The following is a 13,259-nucleotide window of genomic DNA, read 5'->3' on the forward strand; positions in this document are numbered from 1 at the left end:
CCCCAGCGTCCGTTGCATCCGCGCCGGCTATACCGCGCGTCGTAGGCGAAAGGTAACAGACCGCCCCGCCGGGGGAAGGAGATCCCGATGGTCAGGGGACTGCATCCGCTGTCCGGAGGGATGTCGCCCGATGATGCTCATAACCGAAGTCGGGCGTCCCTCGACGTTTCTTGAGCGCAGCGCACAGAGAAGGCCTCGTTCTCTCGTTCAGGTTCACACAGGACACTGCAAAGTGACTTCGGGAGAGTTCACATTTTTGTTCTCGTTCCCGGCAAGCGTTAGAACTACGCTGAAACTCAACCGCTCAGTCAGCAAGCACGGCACAACCCTCACTAAGCCCTGCCAGGCTCTTTCCCCTTTTATACCACTGCCTAGTTCCTTACAGTAGTCTAGCAGCACTCAGAACGCGTCCACAAATTGGAAAATTGCACTAGAAAGCATGTCATCACTTTGAAACACTAAACAAAAGCAATATGTTAAAAATCCTGCCTCAGGAAGAAAAACATCAGTAACAAACAATTTTGTTCTGATTTTCTTCTAACTTTCCCGCATCGGGAATTTCCTCTCCAGTATCTGGTGCCTTTAACGCTACAGACTCAATTTTATTCAGTTCGGGCGTGCTCTGAATATCAGCTTGCTGCGCCTCTGACACTTTTTCATTGTTTGATAACGTCGGCCCCGCAACTACCGCCTTTGCAGTGAGCTCCCGAACCTTCGATCTGGTTAAGGCCTGAACGCTAGCCTCACCAAACAAAAGCCCCTTCTCGCGCAGGAGGTGATCGGACCTGTTCGAGAATAGGTACGGGTACTGGGGGGGCAGCATAGATGACACTGCCGCCTCCGTCTCAAGCGCTCTGAAAGGTCCTTCAATGAGCACTTTTGCTACCGGCAGACACACGCTATGAGCTTCCACAGCTTGCTTGATCCATGCGCACTCGCCCGTGAACATATGGGGTTCTACGTAAGAGGGGTGAACTACATCCATTGTAGCTGCGGAATCGTGAAGCACTCGGCACTCTTTCCCGTTCACGAGGAGGTCTCGCATGTAAGGCTCGAGAAGCTTCATGTTCTCGTCAGTGCTGCATAATGACAAAAACACAACTTTTGGTTTTGTTGCCGGACACTGCGCCGAAAAGTGACCCGGCCTCTGGAACCTATAACAAACGCGCGCTTGCCTCGTCTCGAACCGCTTTCTGCGTTCGGCTTCGGCTGCCGCCGTCTCCATACGTTCGGTCGGACTGCTTTCACTCGCATCCGCACTACGTGTGTTCCTCTTTGCTCTCATGGGTGTGAACTTTGGCCTCTCAAACTTGGAGTCAAATTCACCCTTTTGACCGTCCTTAGCTCCGCGAGCCCGACGCGTCACAAACTCCTCGGCTAGCTCGGCGGCTTTAGCCACCGTACAAACGTCTGGCCTATCCAAGACCCAGTACCGCACGTTCTCAGGTAACCGACTATAAAACTGTTCCAGCCCGAAGCACTGCAGAACTTTATCGTGGTCACCAAACGATTTCTCTTCTTTGAGCCACTCTTGCATGTTTGACATAAGCCTGTACGCAAACTCCGTATATGACTCACTTCTGCCTTTCTCATTCTCCCGAAACTTCCGACGGAACGCCTCCGCTGACAGCCTGTACTTTTTTAGCAGACTCGATTTCACTTTGTCGAAATCCTCTGCCTCCTCTCTATTCGAGCGAGCGACTACGTCGGCCGCCTCGCCGGGTAACAAAGTGAGCAAGCGCTGTGGCCACGTTTCCCGAGAGAACCCCTGCTTCTCGCACGTTCGCTCAAAGTTAACCAGGAACAAACGAATGTCCTCTCCAAGCTTAAACGGCCGCATCAGGTCAGCCCTGTTGGACAATACTCGTTCTCCTGCACCTTGTGCCTGACTTCCATTACGAGCGCGTTCCAACTCTACCTCGAGACGCTTCATTTCCAAAGCGTAGTCGCGCTCTTCTTTTTCTTTTTGTTTTTGTTCTTTTCGTTCGCGCTCCTGTTTCTCTTTTTGCTCTTTAAGTTCGCGCTCCTGTCTTTTTGCAGTCTCCCTCTCCTCAATGGTCTCAAGGCATTCCGACAGCTCGTCATCCTCAGCTTCTAACTCAAGAATAGCCCTCAGCAGTTCTGGTTTTCTGAGTTTGTCTGAGACATCCAGACCCAACTCTCTTGCAAGCTCCAGCAATTTCGGTTTGCGCAACGACTTCAAATCCATGGCTGCTCTGAATGCTGCTTTCTCTACTGCCTCCTATTGTCTTGCCGCAAACTAACCCGGCAGCAACGACAACCACAATTACCAGCTCTGTTTCTGACACTAACAAAAGCCTGGCAAAACTCAGAAGAAGAAAGTCCCGCACTCACCAAACCTCGCAGCCAAGAATTCAGCGCAGTCGTTCCGCTGCAGGCAACCAGTCATCACACAGGGCTCGTTGCACTGCTCCCGGATGGTCGTTGAGCTGCTCAGCATACAGTCAACTGCATATCTTCGCTGCTGGCCTCCGTTGTCGCGATCTCACCGCTGGCAGACAGTTGTTGGGAACTCAGCGCTGACGCCCGTTGTTGCACCTGGGTCGCAAGCCCCAAGGGTAGCGTTGGCCTGGCGGCCTGGGGCACAACTGGAAGCATCCGAAGGTCCCGGCAAAGCATGAGTCGACTGGTAACAGAACAACTTGTTTATTCTAGCAAAGCATAAGAGCGGGCGGTCAGGTCGACCGAAGTGGAGAGACGGGAGAGCACGTTACTCAACAGAAGAAATCGGAGCCTCTCTCTTGGCGTCCGGGGGCAGCTGCTTTTATACTCTCGCAGTTGAGGGCAAGAAGGAACGCCTCTATAGACGCGCACGTGACTTCGCCGCTCGGGCACGTTGGGATGAGTAGGTGGCGCATCCGCCAGGCCGGCGCCGCTCGGGCACGTTGGGACGCGTAGGTGACGCATCCGCCGGGCCGGCGCCGCTCGGGAACGTTGGGATGAGTAGGTGGCGCATCCACCGGGCCGGCGCCGCTCGGGCACGTTGGGACGCGTAGGTGACGCATCCGCCGGGCCGGCGCCGCTCAGACCTCCTCGCTTCACAGTTGGGGGAGCTCCTCTCCCCGGCTGCAGCGCTTCGACAAGCGTGGGCACCAACATGCACACACTAACACACACGCACACGAAGACACGTGGCATTGGAACATGCCTGGACGCGCTTGGCGGGGAGGCGTAGCGGCGGCGCCGAACGGGCCAAAATGTCTGCTGCTTTGAACGAAGCCCCAGCGTCCGTTGCATCCGCGCCGGCTATACCGCGCGTCGTAGGCGAAATGTAACAGTAGTAAAGAAAAAAAGAGGGGCTGTGGTGTAATGGTTAGGATGTGTGCTTTGAATTGTATAGATGCGAGTGTACTCGGGTTCGAATCTACGTGATGTACAGAGTATTGTGATTCTTCATGTGCATGTGATCGTGTTCTAATTAGGTTATATGACTCCTGATTGTGAAATTTGCCAAGATAATTGCGGGTTAAGTGTTAATTCGTTTTTTTTCTCCGCAGTGGCGTTCAGGACGCATACGCATAGGCCACCTTCAGAGCAGTCACACCTCGTGGTAGGCAGCAAATAGCCAGGAAAAATGACTCAAATCCTGCATATCTTTGCTCACGCCTATTCTGAAGGACGCTTGTAATTGGGCCGCTGTTTCTGGGAAGCCGCCCAGAGAATGGCATATCAGCGGCCGTAATTTGATGTGATTTATCTGCCTGCATGCGTGGATTCTAGCCAGGACTTGGCTAAGAGGGTATTGGGAAGAGTACTAGCACTCTGTTCTGAAGGAGTACAAGCACTCTGTTTGGGGGAGTAGAAGTACTCGGTCTGGTGGAGTACTATTACCCCTGCGGGGAGAGTATTAGCACTCTGCGGAAGAGTACTAGCACTTCCTGTGGGAAGAGTATTAGCAGTCTGCGGAAGAGTACTAGCAATCCCTTGCGGTAGAGTAACAAAACTCTGTCAGGGCGAGTTGACCTACTCTCTCTCAAAGAGGGGCGATCTACTCTCGAAAAGAAAGTGAAATATGGGACAAGCAGCTACTCCCTCAAAGAGAAAGCCCGGAACTCTCTTTGTTTTTAAACTGTGCGGTATACCCCGACATGTTGCACGACCCTGCCGCCGTCGCATGCTGAAGTCTAATGGCTTTGTGCAGACACCTACCTACGCCGACGTGCAACCTTCGCACCAAGCTTATTTTCATCAGCAGGCGCGCAGCCCACCAGCCGAGCGCCCGTTACTGGAAAGTCGTTCATTTTCCCCGCGTTGCCACTCGTTGCTTCCCATGGGTAGGCGTCCTCCACCCATGGAAGCGGAAAACTAAGGGTCGCAGTTCAGGAGGCCGGCACTGCTCCGCCATCAATCTCTAAAAATCCTGCATTGTCGCCTTCGAACGCTATCAACCTTACTGTTGTCGGCGTCCCTAGCGTTACGCGGACACTGTCGCAGTGTCCGCGTAAAAAAAAGAATACGGAGTTATGAACCCCAATGATACACCGATAATTTCCGACTCTTCTGACAACTGAGAAAAAGATTGAAGGGTGTTGTTTAAATTATTTGAATGGAATATGGCGTGGCCTTGCACAAAAGCTTGGACGGTGAAATCTTAAAATATCCGTGAGGCCTCTATTGCGGCATTCTGTAAAGAATGTTGCAATAATTAACCCGTGTAATGGCACCCGCCACAATGCGAAGATGCCTAGCACAGCCTGAAATCCACTGATTGTCCACAAGTACTAAATGCTACTTGGACTTTGGATGCGTGCTGCCAGATGACCAGACAACGTTGGAATTAAGCTTATGCCCGACTCTACAATCCTATTTCGATGTTACGAAATTCAAGGAACGTTTTGTGAACGCAATCCTAACGTCGCCCTACTTTTGTAATCAATATTCCGAGGCATGACTGTGATATCCAAGCAACCTTGTAACGGCAATCCACTATATTTATAGCAAAATTTACAGCTTGTAAATATTGTTATGTGAACGAAGGATTAAGAACTGGAGACTATTTACAAAGTGTAGTTACAAAGGATAATGCAGCGCTTAGCAGTTCAACCGACAGCTCGAGAGCCGAAAAGCGTTCGTCGTCTTTGTCGGGGTGCCCGCGTGCATCGTCCAAAAGAATCACGCAAAATGCATGTATCACTATCCTCGGTGGCAGAAGCACAGTCCCGATGCATCTAAATATATCACTACATATAGTAGGAAACACACAATTCCGGCAGTACCAGAGTCTCGATAAACGTTAATTTTCATGTAGTTAGCATTCAAATTATGTAGTAACACAAATGATTGTCACCACAAAAAAGCACCGCATATGAGCCAGGGTTATTTATCGTGCTTCTATCCAGAATCGCTACGGCATCCAAAGGCGCCGCCCTGAAGTCCGCCCGTGGTGCGTGCGTGAGTATTAATCTAGAGACAGTAGGCACAATATAGTCTAGGTAAAACTTTATAGGAGATTTTCCTGCAATTGAACGGAAACTCCCTGCACAGTATCCAATGTTCGCATGAAAGATTTTCACTAAATATCGCATACACAGTGACTCGTACTCACTGACTCTAGTTGGCGTAAAGGAGGTTCATTAAAGAATGACACATACGCATGGTCACTTTACTTACCCAGTCACCCAAGGTGGGCGCATGGTTGCTTCCAAAACCGGTTTATTGACCACTGCCAACCGGATGCTGTAAAAAATATTCTGAACCTGGTTGCGTCAGCACAGCCAGCCCGTCACTGTGTTGATTCAACTCTGAAATACCGAGTTGCCCGTTTTGATCTGGGCAGTGACACCCCCCATATATATATATATATATATATATATATATATATATATATATATAGAGAGAGAGAGAGAGAGAGAGAAAGCATATAAATAGATAGATAGATAGATAGATAGATAGATAGATAGATAGATAGATAGATAGATTGATATATAATGCCAGAACGTACGGGAATGATCTTAAGAATGCAGGTTGCATTACATAAATATGTCGCAACGCTGGATTTTTGACGAATTGGTAATAATGGGTCAGCATTCTTCACGCACTTTTCCGGTGCTGTCTATGTACGTTTGTATCTAACCCTGTCCCGCCTATGTGGGTTACTGGGTTACTAGGTGGGTTACTGTTCATCGAACAATGGACAGCACAAGCAGTCCTCCGCTGAGGTAACAGGGTTCAATCCCAACAATCGCACCAACTTGGATCATTGGGTATGCGGAAATTTGCACATACGCATCGCTATTCAACAAAGCTCTTGCACGCTGATATGGGTCGCCGTAGACCTGGTTGGCATCGCTGTCAGAAGAAACTCTTGGACGTCAACTTCGAGCACTTCGCATGTACCATACACTTTGTGCTGGTGTTCAATGAACTTCTCTGAGGCCAAATTGGGCCACTGGGTATGTGCTGATAAGTGTGTGCCGCTCTTCAATGAACGCCTTTGACGCGCATTTGGTCGACTGGATAGCAGTCGGTGGGAACTTGACGCTCTTGAATGACGAACAATATCTGTTAAATTATCAGATGATGAGTGGAATTGAACTCACATCATAGGGTATCTTCGTGTACAGCAACCACACGCACTGGGTATGTGCTGCTTTCAACGAACTCCCTTCAGACCTGTGGTTTAGCGACCTGCAACATGAAAGTACTGGGCGTGTGCTGCTCTTCAATGAATCTCTCGTCAGCTTAGGTCACCTAGCATGTGCTTCTCAATGTGCGGCAAGCAGGGAGCTATTCTCACCACTGGGCTGCACTTCAGGTTTCAGAGGCCATGCGCGGACTTCTCGGCAGTGCCACTAGATGGCGCAGCGCGTCCAGAAAGAAGTGTGCCAGAGGAGCTCAGTTGCTGCATGATTGCGTTTCTGAGCGCTCACACGCACCGGTGTGCCATGCATTTCGTGGGGCACGTGCAGGCTTTGTGACCGCAGTGTGTCTGTCGCGACAGAATAGTGGCGCTGCAGTAGGCGCGCCAGGCATAATTCAGTTTGACGGTTATAATATGTTATGTTACTATATTGATTCAAAGCTAATGCGTTACCATCGACAGTAATCGTAAGATGAATTCAGCCGTTTTCCTTTCCTTTATATGCTTAAAATGCGGTGCGACAAAATACATTCGCACCAGTATGCCGATGCAAGAGGACGAAACACCTTACCGATGGTGTACAAATTGTACACCCTTTCCTCTCATCTTTTCTCATACATTATGTTTTCTCACTGCCCAAACTCTATCAAGACATTCTATGCACTTAAATATATCTTACCGATGTAAACATTTCAGCTACAGGATGAGTCATCCTTAACTACGCTTACATCGTAAGGCTTCATGAGGACGAAAGAAGAGACTAGGACAGAGAAAGCACTAACTTCCTACTGAATCTTTAATTACCGCAAAAATACTTACTTGCCTTTTCATAATGAAGTGGAAGCACAGGTACACTGCCGCTTTCTAACCGCAATAAAGTTCGCTGCGCTTAACCCATTAAAGACCAGCGTGACCATATGGTCACGTTAGTCTGCACAGTCGATTTCGTTTAATTAAGATTAACAAAACAGCACCAAAATCGCCTTTGACATGCCGTTAGACAGATGAGAGTTCCCTTTCTGTATATCAAGTGGCAGCAGGTGTCGGTCGTTTTGTGGGAGCCCCTCGCTAAGGCGGGAATAAGTGTTGCTGTGCAAGTAGCGTCGCCATGCATCACTTCAAGGGGTAATGTGTTTTTTTTCACTAGTTGTTCAAGCAATAGTCCGATATCCTTGGCTCCATATTTCTCTTCGAATATGTGACCTTCCATGACCATTTGTGAAAGATTTATGTTTGATTTATTCATCAATGAGCGTGTTATCTTGCGCGTTGCCATATGGTCACGATGGGCCTTTAGGCTACCTAACTTTTTATTTTTTTTTAAACTGCATTCTCATCTCTTGCATGGCTGCTGGCGTATTCCCGCAGTGGTTATTCCTTATTTTATTGTCTTAATAGGTTGATGTTGGGATAAATAGCGAAGATACTCGAAGAAGACGATGACGACGTGTCAGTGATATATATCGACCCGCGAGATGCTAGCCCCTATTCGGATGAAGAGTCGGCCGATGAAGACTCGGGCCGGCCCATTGCCAATCTAATCTGGCGGCAGCTATGAGCCGGCGCTGAAGCTATTTTCTCTGACGGACGCCGCATTGGTGGACCCGACTCGGACGATGACGACCCCAGGCGGGCAAGGTGAAGGAACATGAGAGGTTTCTTCTGCCGTAGTTGATGCGGCCATTCCTGCGAAATTATCCACTGCTTCTAAGTGGACGAACGGTGATCTCCAGAAAAGCCTTGGCATATTTGCGTACCCAAACTTTGCCGCTTACAGGGGCTTTTCCGCTGTAGAGTTGTTCGAAATCTTTTTGAGGAGCTGCTAGTCGAACAAAAAAGAAAGTATGCGTTATTTTTCAATATGCCCGATCCGGAGATTACCAAAGATGAATTAGGTTTTCTTGGAGTGCTCGTTTTGTCCGGCTATAACCGCTTGCCAGGGAAAAATTGCTATCGGGACAGAGGCTTGGATATGTGCAACACGATGGCATACAATGCTATGCGGAAAAATCGCTTCGTACAGATAATGCGATTCCTGCACTGTTCGAAATGCAAGCCCAACGCTTAGTGACAAGTTGGCAAAGTTGCGTCCATTGATGGCACTGTTGCAAGCAAGGATTCTGGAGCACTTTCAACCTGTGCGTCACCTGAGCTATGACGAAAGCATGATTGAGTATTATGGTCGTCATGGCTGTACACAGCATATACGCGGAAAGCCTACCGGTTTCGGGTATAAAGTATGCTGCCTAAACGCCAAGAACGGATACCTTGTAAACTTCAAAGTGTATCAAGGCAAGCAGGGTATCCTTGAACATCTGAAAAATATGAAAAGGACTTCGAAAAAGCAGCGGCGCCACTTCTTCAAATGGTGGATGAACTCGCAGCAGAGACGCACGACCTCCTTTCTTTTTCTATTTTGATAATTTATTCACAGCATGCCGCTACGGTGACATATCAAGGCAAAGGGCTACGAAGGCAAGGGCACAGGGAAGCAGAACCGTGTTCCCAAAGAGTGCCCTATCGTTCGACCCCAATTCGTCAAGCGCCAACCTCGCGGGTAGCAAGAGCCCGTGCTGAGCGACAATGGGATAATTTTTGTCCGCTGGACGGACAATTCTGTAGTAACGATTATAAGCACCATTCACGGCGTAGAACCAATGTCATCTGCAGACAGGTACTCTCGTGTTCAGAAGAAGGAAATCGAGGTAGCCCGCAAAAACACTGTTGCTGAGTACAAGTTTTATGAGAGGTACGGACCAGATTGATGCAAATGCAGGCGCCCACAGGATTGTAATCCGTGGCAAAAAGTGGTGGTGGCCGATTTTCACTTGACTTTGTGATGTATCTATCTGCAACGCTTGTGCGCTAATTCGTATAACAGGGTTCAACGTCACGCAGGTGGAATTCCGCAAGCAAATTGCACAAAGCTACCTGATGCGATGGCACAATAAGCGTAGAGGTCCTGGTCAACACAGAATCCCAAAGACTGGTGATGTCCTGACTGGTACACGGTATGACCAAGTGGGCCACTTCGTTGCACCCATACGTAATGGCAAGAGGTGGAGGTGTGCATGAGATAATTGTAACAGCGCAGTGCACACACAATGCACAAAGTATGACGAAGACATGTGTATTCCATGATTAAAACGATATCACACTGAGTAAGTGCTCGACTATTCGCTATGTATGTTTTTTGTGATGTTTCATGGCTTGAAATAAATGTTTATCACTTCGCGTGTTTTGCTGTAGCGTAAGGGCCCAGTGTGACCATATGGTCACGGGCTATATTTCAAAAACTAATTAGGCAAGAGTAATAATTTTTTTGTATGTGAATTATTAGTACAAAGAAAAGGTTATATATTAGAGTTATTTCAAGATTAAGGACGCAGGTTATGTTCAGAAAAACGTACAAGAGCTGTTGTCACGTAGTCGTGCAAAAGGTAGTTATGCTTGATATGAAGTACATGGATTACATTCTAGTTGCCTAGCTCTACGTCGGTTCGGGCATTTGATGGCACGCTGTCACAAATGTTTCTATATTTTGCCATCTCAGCGGCCTCGATAATTGATCTGGTTGGTTTTGAGCACTTTCTACCTGCAGACCTCAAAATGAGGTCTGCAGCCAAACTCTGCACTGAATTTCCAGGTGACCTGTGACTTGGGTGATACAACATCGGTTCTGCCAACAAGAGCGGCATTTTGTAGGCAATACCTTCAGCGCATGCGACATATGATTTTATGTTTGACTTGGCTGCCACATCGGGCTATCCCTTCCTGCTCGTTAGTCTTGCATAACGGTAGCTGTTTTTGAAAAACCTAGATCAAGACTCCGATGTTCATCCTCTGACCTGAACGTTTCAGGCCATTATATAAATTCAGGATAGAATGCACAACTGCCGCCTTTTGCAGCAGTGTGTTTCGCTGGTTTGCTTGTCCTTCTGAGGTTTTGCATCGCGTTTTTGTTTTTTCTGAATATATCCGGCGAGACAGAATCCCAGCGGTGCTTCGGCTATCGGGAAATAACCTAGTGGTTGACCGGTTGTCAGAAAACGCTTTCAACCATTTGTCAACATCACTTTGTAAGTGCATTATCGAAGCACAATAGAAGTCACAATCAAAAAAAGGCACAATCTCAAAAGGACACCAATGTTAACTCCCGCTGTATTTTGAAAACGAAACTGACCCACGCAGTAGACGCTTGCATTAAGAGCAAATATATTCTTATGATGAGACACCGAGTAGCGCACCTATCTGATCTCTACTGGAACACCTGCGACTCTTCCATCGACTCATTGGCAAGGAAGAAATTACATGTGTTGAGCTTTTCACAAAGTACAGATTATCAGTGCCTAATGCATTCAATTTGTCTTGTATAAAAGAGGCCATATTCGTTCACCAACTCCTGTTTTCTTACACGATTACACGCAATGGATAATCAGTTTGTGGGTTTTTCAGCGAAAAAAATTTCGTGGGTTTTCCAGCGAAAAACATTTCGAACCAGAAATTTCTTCATGTCAATACTACGCGTCGTCCTGGTTAGGTTGAACTCGTTGCAGAGATTTTCAGCCTCAGCTTTTACATTAGATAGGGACACTTCATTTCAATGATTCGAACTCCTAAGAATGGCGTAACGCGCCTGCTAATTCTACATTAGGGAGCACCATGAACCAGCTTTCTTTGTCAGTAAGAATAAGCAGTAGTTTATTTATATCCAAAAATTCACGACTATAGGTGAGCTAGCGGAAGTGCCAACTCAAGCGGCCGTTGCTTCATTAATTACCCTACCTTCATATATGTAATTTGAAGGGATTCCCTACAACCTAGCTTAATACATCTAGACGACACGATATCCGGCGAATGTTCCTCCATGGAATACAGATCTATGATTTCCGGCATCTAGCCACATGCCCTGATCGATACTTACGATGCCTGCAGTGTCCCTCGCTATTCAATAAGTAACATATCATGCCGTCCGCACCACTGTTGTTGTCCAAGACATTATGTCATTCATCTTAACGCTTTTGCTGTTATATTATTAAAAGCACAAATGACAATAAAAAAGCCTGCAGATATCATGCGCTTTGGAGATTGGTATCATAGCAAACGGCAACTAATGCTTCATTTCAAGCCACCTGCAAGAAGTTTTTCAAGTTTTACAAGATAGATGAACGGCAATGCATATTTGCGATATGAGCTTGATCGTGACGACTGCAGCCAGACGAAGACGAGGACAACATTATGCAGGCGACGGTGCGACGTCTTGTATTTTGTTACAATGTTCCTTTATAACGTGGACCACACCCGACGTCGGTACATGTCGCCGTGCGTCAAAGTAAAAAAGGACTGGAAAAGGCGAGACAGGGCCGAGCACGGTGCCATATAATAGAGACTTTTAGCGTGTCCGCTTTTCCGGCAAACCGGGGTGGTTTGAGCGGATTACCGGATGGTCGGGCGCGTAAACGTGAGCGGCCGGAGCGGTGCAGCCGCCTGGTGTTGTACAGCTCAATAAGAAAAACACAGAGCTAAAATTGCAGTAACCTACTCTATTCTGCTTCGCTGCTGGTGCAAATTATCGGCAGCGGCGTAATTGTGTTCACAAATACGCCGCTGTCGAAAACTTACACCCCAGCTAAGAAGAATATAGTAATTGGCTCTATGTTTAGGTGGTTGAGCTCTGCACCACCAGTTGGCGCCACCAATCTGGCCGCTCACGTTTACGCCCCCGACCATCCGGTAATACGCCCAAACCGCCCCCGTTGGCCGGAATAGATGACTAGCTAAAGTCTCTAATATCATCACAAAGCGCTAGCTCTCATGACTGAAGCATTGGAAAATGTGGCATGCTGCAGAGAAAATATTTTTCCAAGCTTGAACGAAGCCCGGGATACACGCAAAATTGCCATGTGACTGGCCGCTTGCCTGTTTCGCGGGCTTCCATCAGACTCCGAAAAGCACGTTTATGTAGCACGTATTGGGGAAGAGAAAGCGGTATCGATAATTTTTCATGTTGTTCTTCAACTTCCTCATTGACACTTTCCATATAATTATAGTATCTGAGAAAATCAATAATTGTTTTGGCTAATTATGTAATGATGCGGAATGAAAAAAAAGCCTGAGTATCATAAGCGATGACAAAGCAACATTTTCTTGGTTATGTCCAGCTACGTGACATTTGCTTAATTTCAAATATTGCTGCATGGTAATGAGGACACCCTGTATACCAAGCCAGCACATTGCATGGGCTGTGTTCAATATGGGTTTTGAGTTGGTAATTGTTGTGCCTCCGAAGGCCACTTTTTCCTCTTTAATGTCATTGCTGGTAATGTCACTTCGCCATGCATCCAGCACTGTTGCTGCCTTGCCGATGAATGTCCTCTAATGGCTAAGCCGGGCGAAGCAACCGGCTATTCAAGGCCTGCTTTGCCATTATGGTACCGTTATTGTCTGCATGTCTCTAAACTGTGGTTTACAATGTCCGCTAAGTGTCATAGGCATTGCTGCGTTGTCTCTCAGTTCTAATTCACACTCCCATACCAACTTCTCAAGCACAGTGGCACGTCAATATAGTTTTCCAGTAGCACAGACTGGTAATTCCACAGTATTTGTGTAATGCACCACGCTAGATTTATTTAATTTTTGAGCGCAGCTATTAGGCGTC

This window comes from Dermacentor variabilis, chromosome 7 (genome assembly GCF_050947875.1).
Source record: "Dermacentor variabilis isolate Ectoservices chromosome 7, ASM5094787v1, whole genome shotgun sequence".
NCBI classification, from domain to species: Eukaryota; Metazoa; Arthropoda; class Arachnida; order Ixodida; family Ixodidae; genus Dermacentor; species Dermacentor variabilis.